Source organism: Budorcas taxicolor, chromosome X (genome assembly GCF_023091745.1).
Source record: "Budorcas taxicolor isolate Tak-1 chromosome X, Takin1.1, whole genome shotgun sequence".
Classification (NCBI taxonomy): Eukaryota; Metazoa; Chordata; class Mammalia; order Artiodactyla; family Bovidae; genus Budorcas; species Budorcas taxicolor.
The window spans coordinates 25,183,539-25,197,597 of NC_068935.1; the positions used below are offsets into that span (position 1 = coordinate 25,183,539).

At 38.5% G+C, this 14,059-nt stretch overlaps 1 pseudogene; it reads right to left on the minus strand.

Moving 5' to 3' along the window:
* The window catches only part of LOC128070178 (pyridoxal kinase-like), a 49,806-nt pseudogene extending 36,337 nt beyond the window's left edge, over window positions 1–13,469 (minus strand).
* Between the last annotated feature and the right edge of the window lie 590 nt (window positions 13,470–14,059).

Sequence of the window (14,059 nt, forward strand, 5' to 3'; positions counted from 1 at the left end):
TCTAAGATAATTGTTGTACAGTTTCCCATTTGATTAATACACAATTTTTAGGACAATGGTTAATATATTCTTTCTCCTTGATTTATAGTTGCACTAAATATCTGCCTTGAATCAATGTGCCAGAGAGCCTGTCAGCAGATTGTCCTTTTGAGCAACCTACTGCCAAAAACAAAATGCCTCTGACAACGACGTATTGCTTCCTGAACTGAATGTCAGAATTTTGTATTATGATTTTGATTAAATATAGACTCAATATTTATTTCTGTCAGGAATCATCTCTGAAATTACTATGGAAGTTGAAGAGACACCATTCAATGTACTAAATATTTATTTTCCATGCACCTCATTTAAAGGGTATACTGAAATGTGTAAAAAGCTTACAAATTGTTTTCTGGATGGGAGGGTACATGAGTGCTTCAGGTGCAATAAATACATCTGCTCCATCCCCATTGTCAGATAAAGGAGTATTAAAAAATTACTCAGAGTCTATAGACTCTAATCCAAATAACTGAAATAGTACCATCATTTAAGTAAATCTTAAAGTTTAGTACTAGGGAAATAGAAGTCATAGGGGAAATAGGATGGCTGCTTTTAGATATTGAATGGCTGCCATGTGAAAGAGATTAAAATTATTCTGTTTGGCTCAGGAGAGCACAGTTCATATCAACTGTTCAAAGTTTTAATGTGTTAGATTTGGTTTAGCTGGAGAGAGAATTTTCTAACAAGATTCTTCCATCTTGTAATAAGTTTCTTCATGTAATAATTGTCACATTTTTGTTACACAGATACTTTACATTTTCAAAGCATTTTTTCACTTCAATCTTTAAAACAATTCAGTGAAGCAGGTAAGGGGAATGATGCCAGTGCACTGATTTACATCAACTTGCAGGAGCCAATTTTGTGAATTTTTTCCCAAATTGGTATTCAGAAATGTTGTATTATTAGCTTGAAATTGGTCATAATAGGAGTATTAATATTAACACCATGCAAAACAACAAATGCTACAAATTCTTAACAACCTCCCAATCAGTTGTTAAATATTTATGAACCCATCATTGGAGAAGGACAAATAAGAAGTCTGAAGTTTAGACAAGTTCAATGACTTCTCCAATGTCTAACAGTAAGTAGGAGACTGAGCAACTGAATCAGCTATACCTTAGGGTAGGGATCAGAAAGTTATTGACTGTGAGCTTACATCCTGTATTTGTGTGACCCTCAAATTAAGACTGTTTGTCACATTTTAAAAGATTGTAAAAAAAAAAAAAGAGAGAGAGAGAGCGAGAGAGAGGATATGTGTTATAGGCAAATTTGTCACAGGCAAGCAGACTGAAATATTTATTATTTCACCCACTACAGAAAATGTTGGTCTAGAGCCTCAGCTCTATAATATTCCCTGTGCAAAGACTGCTCCTTGTCCATCAAATTCCATTTTCTACATCTACAGTAATTGACCTGTACCTGTAGACATGATCGCCTAGCTAAGCTATATTACTCAGCATCCCTCATGGCCAGGTGCGAACAAATGACTAAGCTCTCCCCAAAGGGATGAGCATAGAAGTGATCTGTGCAATTTGAGTGTCATTTTTTAAAAATGAAGATTGCTCTTGGGATTACTACCCAGTTTCCTGCCTGCTAACTGGAAAATTTGAAGGTTGGAGTAATAATATCAAAAACCACTTATTGAGGATGACAAAACTTCCCTGCTGATCTGCACTACTAGAATCAATTTGTGAAGCAGAGTCCATTTATTCACCCAGGATTTTTTCATGAGGAAAAATTGTTATGTAAGAAAGATTATGATGTAAAATAAGTATGTGTGCACTGAAATTTAAATAAAAGGCCCGATATTTTCCTGGAGAGGAAAACATGGACAATAACTTAAGCTAGCCTTTGATGTGGTACTTTCTTGATATCTGTGTTAATGAGTAGAAAGAGCACACTCATACATTATTCTTTTCTGCTATATTGGGCTTTCTCTGACAAAATGTGTAATTAAGCTAGTTCCTGTGAGTTATCCTAAAAGCCAATTCAGTGTACAAAGGTTCCCATTTTTCCACATCCTCACCAACACTTCTTATTAATATTTCTTGTGTTTTTGATGATAGTGTTCCTAACAGGTGTGAGATGATATCTCATTGTGGTTTTGATTGGCATTTCCCTGATGATCTGTGATGGTGAGAACTTTTACATGTACATATTAGCATTTGGATGCCTTCTTTAGAACTGTCTATTCAGATCCTTTCCCCTTTTAAAAATTTAAGTCATTTTGGTTTTAGTTAATCACTATTGAGTTGAATGAATTCTTTGTATATTGTGGATGCATGTGTGTGCATGCTCAGTCCCTTCACTTGTATCTGACTATTGGTGACTGTATGGACTTGTAGCTCACCAGGCTCCTCTATGCATGGGATTCTCCAGGCAAGAATACTGGAGTAGTTTGCCATTTCCTCCTCTAGGGGATCTTCCTGACCCATGATGGATCAAACCCACATCTCTTACATCTCTTGCATTGGCAGACAGGTTCTTTACCACTAGCACCACCTGGGAAGCTCCTTGATTGAATATGTGGCTTGCAAATATTTTATTTCATTCTATAGTTTGCTTTGTATACCATCGGTGAGAATATAAACTGGTACAGCCATTATGGGAAACAGTATGGTAGTTTCTCAAGAGATTTTTAAAAAAAAGAACTGCCATAAGATCCAGCAATCTCTCTTCTGGCTATGTATCCAAAGGGAATGAAACAATTATCTCAAAGAGATATCTAGACTCTCATGTTAATTGCAGCATTAGTTACAAAAGCCAGTCATGTCTGACTCTTTGCAACCCCATAGACTGTAGCCCACCAGGCTCCTCTGTCCAAGGAATTCTCCAGGCAAGAATACTGGAGTGGGTTGCCATTTCCTTCCTCAGGGGATCTGAATTTGAGCAAACTCCAGGAGATAATGGAGGACAGAGGAACTTGGCATGCTGTACTCCATAGGGTCACAAAGAGTTGGACACAACTTACCAGCTGAAAAACAACAACAACAACAACAAAAATTTATAATGGCCAAGGTATAGAAACAGCCTAAATGTCTGTCAATGAAAAAAAATGGATCAACAAAATGTGAGATATATACATATACACATATATACACACGTACACACACACTGGAATATTATTCAGCCTTTAAAAAGAAAGAATCCTGCCATTTCCAACAACATAAATGAAACTGGAGGACACTATTCTAAGTGAAATAAGTCAGACAATGACAAATACTGTATGGTATTACATATATGTGGAATCTAAAAAAAATTTTCTAAAAGTCAAATAATGAAATGGAAAGAGGTTTCCAGGGACTGGAGGATAGGGGAATACTGGTAAAATGATACAAACTTTCAGCCATAAAATGAATATGGTCTGAAGAGCTAATGTATGCCATGGAAACTACAGCTGATAACAATGTATTGTTTAATTGCAATATGCTAAGAGAGTAGAACTTCAATGTTCTCAACAAAAGGGAGTTTAAATATATGAGTGTCAGGGAGCGTTTAACTTTAGGATTTTTGTATGCTGTTTTTTGTTTTTCATGAACTTTCTGTTCCTTATCAGTTTTTGCTAGACATGAACAAGTGGAGCGGCACACTGTTTCCAGGACTGAGGTCATGGGATGGAACACATGTATGGATTTTTTTTCAGTTACCTTTTACCCTAAGGTAAGAGTCTGAGTGAACTCCAGGAGTTGGCAATGGACAGGGAGGCCTGGCATGCTGCGATTCATGGGGTTGCAAAGGGTCAGACATGACTGAGCGACTGAACTGAACTGAACTGAAAACTGTTTAGTCATGACCCTCTTATGCAAGATATGGATTGTCTTCTGGTCTTGTGATGATTGTTATTTTTTGTTATTTTTTTGGTAACGGTTGTTATATGTCTGTTTTTTTGTTTTTTGTCTAACTTTATTTTTCACCTAAAGCTTTTTTTGTATAACAATATATAAGCTCATGTAAACATGAATAAAGCACTCTTGTTCTACTAGAGGCTTGGGTCCCCCATGACCTGTTTTTTTTTTTCCCCCCTGGCTAGTTTTTTGGGGTGTGGAGGCCTGTTGAGCTCACTTTTTTGTTTGGGCTTTTAAGACCTCCTTGAGAGGACGCCCTGTGTCTTTGAGAGTGGTACAAGCCCTATTCTATGGCTTTATTGGTTTTCCACGTAACCCAGGGAATATTAGTCTCTTTCTCTTTTGCCTTCTTTTCATCGACTCTGATCCACCAGGCCCCTGTCTGTAAAAAAGACCACAACAAGTGGCGCCTGAACAGGGACCTGGAATTCACAGGTATTCTGGATGGAGTGACTGGGACCTACTCAGGTCGGTAAGTACAGGGTTATGGGACAAGTACGGGGTTATGGGACAAACGGCTGGAAAGTCCCACTATTTTTCTACTTTACTTCATCATTTATTTAAGGTTCAAGGACTTTCAGTTTCACATCAACGCATAGAGGCTTGCCTTCAAACAGTGGTTGAATATAATCCTTGGTTCCCTGATGAAGACAGTTTTGATTTAGAAATTTGGCACCGGGTTGTATGAGCCAACATATGGGGAAAAAAACCATTCCAATTGATTTCTGGCCCCAATGGGCTCTCATTAAAACTGTGATTCTACCATTTCAAGGTAATTCTGGCCCTGCTGATATTTGGCAACAGACAGAACACTTGTTACATGAATATGAATTAGATGATAAAACTTTCCAAGAGGCCGCATTAAAACAACATAAAATATTTCAAAATTTTCCTACAATTCCTGCTCCAGCTGCTCCAAATTCTTCTCCTCTACCAACAGACACAAAACCAAAAGTCTTTCCAAATCTAGGACAAAATGACTCTGATGATGGCTCTCCTGAGGTTCTCCTTGACACCAAAGCTGACAATACCTTTTTTGATAACAATGATAAGTCTTTGACACATACTCATATTTGTAAAAAATTTGCTACCTACTCACTCTCTTTCACGGCAGAGGCTTTCTGAATTGCTGGCTTTGCAAGCACAAGTCTCTGAAGCCGATGGTTTTTCCACCTGTCCGGCTTTAAGAAATGCTGATGCTCAAGGAAACATAATACCTAAATATGAAGGTATTAACTTTTTTTCACATACAACAAATGAAAAAGGCTATAATTATGTATGGCCCACATTCACCTTTTACTAAAGAACTCCTAAAGGCTATGGCATCTTCTATTGAAAATTTTATTCTCTATGATTGGTGAATTTTAATAAAAGCTCTCCTTAAACCAGAAAAATATCTTCAATGGACAATGTGGTTTCATGATATAGCCAGAGATCATGCTAACAAGAATGCTTGAGCCAGCGCTCCCCAAAACCAAATTACTTTTAAAATGTTAACTGGCACAGAACAATTTGATGCAGTAGAAGCTCAAATACAATGCCCTCCTTTGTTGCATAAACAATTAAAAGCAATGGCCCTTGAAGCTTGCGATCAAATTACTCCTCAAGGGAAACCTACAGGTAGCTACACAAAAATATTACAAGGACCTAATGAAACTGATACTAATTTTTTAGCTAGATTATAAACTGCTATTTCCCGTACTGTAATCAGAGAAGAAGCCAAAAAACAGCCAGAGAAACTACTTGCTTATAAAAATGCAAATCAAAAATGTCAAAAACCTATCATTCCTATTCGTGAAACTGGAACTATTATTGATTATTTGAAGGCTTGCCACAATTTAGGGCCAAAAACACAAAAAATACAAATGTTAGCTGCTGCTTTTAAAAAGAGAAATACAGGATGTTTTACATGTGGAGATAAAACCCATTTAAAAAAAGATTGTCCTAATACAAAAAATAAAAATTAAAACTAATAGAAGACATACAAAAATCTGCCCTCGCTGCCGTAAGGAGATACATTGGACTAAAGATTTTAAATCTATATATGATATTGAAGGAAAACTTATTTTGGGAAACTCCAAGCTGAGGACTCCGCAGGTCCCCATCAACAAAAACCAGGGACAAACTCCATCTCTTCCCTCAAACCCTCAACATCTGGCAGTGCTGCCATAGATATACCAGCCCTAAATGATTTTCTTCTTTTCCCTCAAACAGTTCCTTCTAGAATATCTACTGAATTTTTTGGACCCATACCGCCACAAACTTTCAGCCTTTTACTTGGCTAATCTAATCTGACTTCTAAGAGAATTACTATTCACCCTGAAATAATTGATTCAAATTATAAGAGAAAACTCCAAATTATGATGTCATCTCAGATACTATGACAGTTCAAAAAAGGAGACAAAATTGCACAATTACTTCTTTTATCATATATTTCTATTAATTCCTCCAATGTTATACAGATAGATAGATTAAGTAATACAATTCAAAAACAATCTTTATGGACATCATTGTTGTCTGAATATGCCTGGCCAAATATAAATATCAATATTAATGGGAAAAGATTTTCTGGTTTCCTCAACTCTGTATCTGATATTACTCTTATCCAAATATTTATGGCCCAAATCTTGGCTTACACAAAAAATCTCTTGCCAAATTACAGAAATTTGTCAAACCAAAGTACAAGAAGTTTATCAAAGTGTTCAAATCTATGTATGTGAGGGACCAGAGGCCAACCGACAACATTAAGAACTTATGTGATAGATACACCCCTTACTCTAATAAGAAGAGATTTACTTATACGACAAACTCAGATATATGTTCCACATGTTTCCCAGGGGCCACTGCTCATTTAACAAAGATGCAATAATTAACATAATTGAAAGAACGACAAGCCTACTTAGACAGAACAATGGCCTCTTACGAAAGAGAAATTCAGTTCAGTACAGTCGCTCAGTCGTGTCCGACTCACTGCGACCCCATGAATCACAGCACTCCAGGCCTCCCTGTCCATCACCAACTCCAGGAATTCACTCAGACTCACGTCCATTGAGTCAGTGATGCCATCCAGCCATCTCATCCTCTGTCGTCCCCTTCTCCTCCTGCCCACAATCCCTCCCAACATCAGAGTCTTTTCCAATGAGTCAACTCTTCGCATGAAGTGGCCAAAGTACTGGAGTTTCAGATTTAGCATCAGTCCTTCCAAAAAAATCCCAGGGCTGATCTCCTTCAGAATGGACTGGTTGGATCTCCTTGCAGTCCAAGGGACTCTCAAGAGTCTTCTCCAACACCACAGTTCAAAAGCATCATTTCTTCGGCACTCAGCCTTCTTCACAGTCCAACTCTCGCATCCATACATGACCACAGGAAAAACCATAGACTTGACTAGATGGACTTTAGTAGGCAAAGTAATGTCTCTGCTTTTGAATATGCGATCTAGGTTGGTCATAACATTTCTTCCAAGGAGTAAGCATCTTTTAATTTCATGGCTGCAGTCACCATCTGCAGTGATTTTGGAGCCCCACAAAATAAAATCTGACACTGTTTCCACTGTTTCCCCATCTATTTCCCATGAAGTGATGGGACCGGATGCCATGATCTTTGTTTTCTGAATGTTGAGCTTTAAGCCAACTTTTTCACTCTCCTCTTTCACTTTCATCAAGAGGCTGTTTAGTTCCTCTTCACTTTCTGCCATAAGGGTGGTGTCATCTGCATATCTGAGGTTATTGATATTTCTCCCGGCAATCTTGATTCCAGCTTGTGTTTCTTCCAGTCCAGGGTTTCTCAGGATGTACTCTGGATATAAGTAAAATAAGCAGGGTGACAATATACAGCCTTGACGTACTCCTTTTCCTATTTGGAACCAGTCTGTTGTTCCATGTCCAGTTCTAACTGTTGCTTCCTGACCTGCATACAGGTTTCTCAAGAGGCAGGTCAGGTGGTCTGATATTCCAATCTGTTTCAGAATTTTCCACAGTTTATAGTGATCCACACAGTCAAAGGCTTTGGCATAGTCAATAAAGCACAAATAGATGTTTTTCTGAAACTCTCTTGCTTTTTCCATGATCCAGCGGATGTTGGCAATTTGATCTCTGGTTCCTCTGCCTTTTCTAAAACCAGCTTGAACATCAGGGAGTTCATGGTTCGCATATTGCTGAACCCTGGCTTGGAGAATTTTGAGCATTACTTTACTAGCATGTGAGATGAGTGCAATTGTGTGGTAGTTTGAGCATTCTTTGGCATTGCCTTTCTTTGGGATTGGAATGGAAACTGACCTTTTCCAGTCCTGTGGCCACTGCTGAGCTTTCCAATTTTGCTGACATGTTGAGTGCAGCACTTTCACAGCATCATCTTTCAGGATTTGAAATAGCTCAACTGGAATTCCATCATCTCCAATAACTTTGTTTGTAGTGATGCTTTCTAAGGCCCACTTGACTTCACATTCCAAGATGTCTGGCTCTAGATGAGTGATCACACCATCATGATTATCAGGGTCATGAAGATCTTTTTTGTACAGTTCTTCTGTGTATTCTTGTCACCTCTTCTTAATATCTTCTGCTTCTGCTAGGTCTATACCATTTCTGTCCTTTATCAAGCCCATCTTTGCATTAAATGTTCCCTTAGTATCTCTAATTTTCTTAAAGAGATCTCTAGTGTTTCCCATTCTGTTGTTTTCCTCTATTTCTTTGCATTGATCACTCAAGAAGGCTTTCTTATCTCTTCTTGCTATTCTTTGCAACTCTGCATTCAGATGCTTATATCTTTCCTTTTCTCCTTTGCTTTTTGCCTCTCTTCTTTTCACAGCTATTTGTAAGGCTTCCCCAGACAGCCATTTTGCTTTTTTGCATTTCTTTTCTATGGGGATGGTCTTGATCCCTGTCTCCTGTACAATGTCAGGAACCTTCGTCCATAGTTCATCAGGCACTCTATCTATCAGATCTAGTCCCTTAAATCTATTTCTCACTTCCACTGTATAATCATAAGGCATTTGATTTAGGTCATACCTGAATGGTCTAGTGGTTTTCCCTACTTTCTTCAACTTAAGTCTGAATTTGGTAATAAGGAGTTCATGATCTGAGCCACAGTCAGCTCCTGGTCTTGTTTTTGTTGACTATATAGAGCTTCTCCATCTTTTGCTGCAGAGAATATAATCAATCTGATTTCGGTGTTGACTATCTGGTGATGTCCATGTGTAGAGTCTTCTCTTGTGTTGTTGGAAGAGGGTGTTTGCTATGACCAGTGCATTTTCTTGGCAAAACTCTATTAGTCTTTGCCCTGCTTCAGTCTGCATTCCAAGGCCAAATTTGCCTGTTACTCCAGGTGTTTCTTGACTTCCTACTTTTGCATTCCAGTCCCCTGTAATGAAAAGGACATCTTTTATGGGTGTTAGTTCTAAAAGATCTTGTAGGTCTTCATAGATCCGTTCAACTTCAGTTTCTTCAGCGTTACTGTTTGGGGCATAGACTTGGATTACTGTGATATTGAATGGTTTGCCTTGGAAACGAACAGAGATCATTCTGTCATTTCGGACTCTTTTGTTGACCATAATGGCTACTCCATTTCTTCTGAGGGATCCTGCCTGCAGTAGTAGATATAATGGTCATCTGAGTTAAATTCACCCATTCCAGTCCATTTTAGTTCGCTGATTCCTAGAATGTCGACGTTCACTCTTGCCATCTCTTGTTTGACCACCTCCAATTTGCCTTGATTCATGGACCTGACATTCCTGGTTCCTATGCAATATTGCTCTTTACAGCATCGGACCTTGCTTCTATCACCAGTCACATCCACAGCTAGGTATTGTTTTTGCTTTGGCTCCATCCCTTCATTCTTTCTGGAGTTATTTCTCCACTTATCTCCAGTAGTGTGTTGGGCACCTACTGATGTGGGGAGTTCCTCTTTCAGTAGCCTATCATTTTGCCTTTTCCTACTGTTCATGGGGTTCTCAAGGCAAGAATACTGAAGTTTATTGCCATTCCCTTCTCCAGTGGACCCCACAGGCTACTTAAGAACTTGTAGATAGCATATTAAAAAGCAGAGATATTAATCTGCCAACAAAGGTCCATCTAGTCAAGCCTATGGTTTTTCCAGTGGTCATGTATGAATGTGAGAGTTGCACTGTGAAGAAAGCTGAGTGCTGAAGAATTGATGCTTTTGAACTGTGATGTTGGAGAAGACTCTTGAGAGTCCCTTAGACTGCAAGGAGATCTAACCAGTCCATTCTAAAGGAGAGCAGTCCTGGGTGTTCATTGGAAGGACTGATGCTAAAGCTGAAAGTCCAGTACTTTGGCCACCTCATGAGAAGAGTTGACTCATTGGAAAAGACTCTGATGCTGGGAGGGATTGGGGGCAGGAGGAGAAGGGGATGACAGAGGATGAGATGGCTGGATGGCAACACCGACTCGATGGATGTGAGTTTGAGTGAACTCCGGGTGTTGGTGTTGGATGGGGAGGCCTAGTGTGCTATGGTTCATGGGATCGCAAAGAGTCGGACACGACTGAGCAACTGAACTGAACTCTACTGAATTATCAACTGATTAATCTATTTAATACTTTAAACAGGAACAGGAACAGGAAAGTTGCTCAGTCGTGTCTGACTTTGCTGCCCCATGGACAGTAGCCTACCAGGCTCCTCTGTCCATGGGATTTTCCAGGCAACAGTACTGGAGTAGATTGCCATTTCCTTCTCCAGCGGATCTTCCTGACCCAGGGATCAAACCTGGGTCTCCCGCATTTTAGACAGACGCTTTACCGTCTGAGCCACCAGGGAAGTCACAGAGATCCTGATTTAAATAGCCCTCATTCACTTTCTCAAGAGACACGAAAGAAATTCTATTTGTACAATATAAATTACAAATACAGTTTCTTACTCACATTAGACTACATTTACCTCTAAAATTATTTATACTCCCCCCCTTCATTCTCCCACGGGACTTCTTGCTCAACAAGAATACCCAATAAAATAGATCTATACCCATTTCAAAAAACAAAGTCACTTACACCCTTCCATAATTTATTCACTCTAATCATTATTAATGATAGAAATAAAACGAAAAGACTAATTGGCTCTGACTCTCATAAAATTGTTATAGCTATTAATAAATCTCAGTTCAAAAACACATTACAAACTTCCACCGATTTCCAAATAATTTTTCTAAAATATTTTGGAGAAATTTCATTTCATTATCCTTCTAATAAGCTATGAAATTTCTTCAAAACACATCGTCAACTCACAGGCTATACCTCAAGCTGATGTTTTCTATATAGATGGGACTACAAACGCCAAAGCCTCATTCTGATCTCTCAAAAAATATAAAGTCTTTAATACTAAATTTCATTCTCCTCAACAAAACAAATTATATGCTCTTATTCAAGTTATTTGCCTACATCCTTACCCCATTAATATAGTCTCTGATTCCTTATATTGTTTTTATATTAAAAAATATAAAAACCTCCACTATAAATGACAATAAACCTATTATTCAATAACTTTTTTTCAAACTACAATCTGTTATTAAAAACCACACTTCTCCCATTTCTATTACCCATATTTGAACACATTCCTGCCTTCCCAGTCCCATGACTCATGATAATAAACAGGCTGATAAACTTGTTTCTTTTGTTACTCCAGAGAAACAACATGCTCTATTACACAACAATGCTGGCTCCCTACACCAGCTATGAAAAATCCCATACAGGTCAGGGTAAAAAGATTATTAATAATTGCTCTATTTGTAGACCCCTACATCTTCGACCCATTACACAACCCTCGAGGATTACAACCCAATAAATTATGACAAATAGATATAACTCATTGCCCTAAACTTTCTCTATCTTCTTTCTTACATGTCTGTATTGACACCAATTCATCTTTTATATGGGCCACACCTCTGCACAGTGAAGCTACAGAACATGTTATAACTGACCTATTAGCTTGTTTTGGTATAATGAAAACTCCTAGTTCTATAAAAACAGACAATGGCCCTGCCTATATTTCAAGATACTGCAAACAGTTTTTACAATCATCTTCTATTAAACATATCATAGATATTCCTTATAATCCACAGACACAAGACATAGTCAAACAGACACATCACACACTAAAATTACAAATAAAAAATTATAAAAGGGGAAATATGCAGGAACATTATTATCTTCCTTATCTAAAGCAGACTTTACTAGACTCCAACATAAGATATTCTCTAAACCTATAACTATTGTTAATACAGTTTTTTTTTTTTTGTCTTAAGTTTTTTAAACTTACCACAAGGAGATATTTTAACAAGAGCAGAAAGACATTTTGAGGGATCACATAATTCCTCTCTTCCTACCCAAATGGGCTAACAAAACAATGGAAGTCTGGGAAATTAATCTTACAGGGAAAAGGGTATGCTTGTATTTCTCCAGATGGATCCAATGAACTCACTTGGCTTCCTCTTCCGAAGATCCAACCCAAGGGGGCCCCCGACATTCAAAATAGAAATGAAACAACAAAAAACCCAGGGGGAAGAAATTCCAATACAGCCATGGCGGCTCTCAAGATCTCCAGGAAGCACCGCCCTTGACGACATCAACCTTATGATCTCCTTTCTTGGGGACAAATAAAAACCCTTACTAATCAAGCTGATAATCTGGTTTCTCAGCAGGGAATGTCTCAGAGTCCTGAAAATATTTTTGTTGCTATGCTTGCTTTGCTTACTTTTGCTTCCCCCGCTCAAGCTGAACTAATTAATCATACTTACTGACTTCCCTGGTGGCTCAGACAGTAAAGTGTCTGTCTACAATGTGGGAGACCCAGGTTCGATCCCTGGGTTGGGAAGATCCCCTGGAGAAGGAAATGGCAATCCACTCCAGGACTATTGCCTGGAAAATCCCATGGACAGAGGAGCCTGGTTGGCTGCAGTCCATGAGGTCGCAAAGAGTCGGACACGACTGAGCGACTTCACTTTCACTTTCACTGGGCTTACATACCCAACCCCCCTTTACTACAGGTTGTAGAATGGACAGAAAAAGGGCCAATCGTATCCACCAATGACTCAATATATATGCCTCCTCCGTGGAGCCTAGAGGGGCCCTCATACCCTCAGGAAGAAGGGAGATTAATTAATATTTCTCTAGGTTATGAAGTCCTCCTTTTGTGCATGGGCCCAGCAGAATTATATATAACATTAGCTGACAAACGGGCTTCCGTCCTGCCTCCAAAAAAGGACTTTTTACATTGCTTGGATTATTTACTTCCCTTTCTTTTTATGAGAACCATGTTAATATTACTGAAACTCCAAGGAAAGGACAAAGAATATTATGCAAAGGGTTTACTAATAAAAACTTTAAATATACTTCTGTTCGTTGGGACAAATGTCAAGCCAAATCAGGAAAATTAATGTTTGTGTCTAATTACACCATTGTTGATTGGGGACCCCATGGTATGTGGTTATATAACTGCTCAGATGATATTAACAGCACTGCCTGTGATTATGGTACTCAAGTAGCCTGAAAGGTTACCCAAACTATGATGGAACATTACCATGACAAAGGACTTCTTGGCTGGTTTGACAGTGGAATGGCACCACCTTGTCCTCGAATCATCCTCGATAAATGGGTTGGGCCTGAACAATGGGAAATTTGGAAACTTGCTGCAAGTACCGAAGAGCTTGGGGCTTGGACTGGATATTTCACAGGAACTAGTTGTAGTTCTAGTCATTATTCCTCTCATTATTATCAATCATATTTCATACAAGCTTGTGTTCCCCTTTCTTTTGTAATAGCTATAGGAAACTTACAGTTTAATAAGACTTTATGTTCTGTGACTTGTATAAATTGCAAATTAGATACTTGTCTCAACTCTTACATTTCCTTAAGAAATGAATCCCTTTTGATTATTTGATCTTGACATAATCTACGGTTACCAATAAATCTCCAATGGCCCTGGGAAGAAAGTCCCATGGCCGGACTTGCTTCCCAGTTACTTACGAAATGACTCCAACAATCTAAACGATTCATTGGGTGGCTAACATTCAGAAAATGAAGATCATGGCATCCGGTCCCATCACTTCATGGGAAATAGATGGGGAAACAGTGGAAACAGTGTCAGACTTTATTTTGGGGGGCTCCAAAATCACTGCAGATGATGATTGCAGCCATGAAATTAAAAGACGCTTACTCCTTGGAAGAAAAGT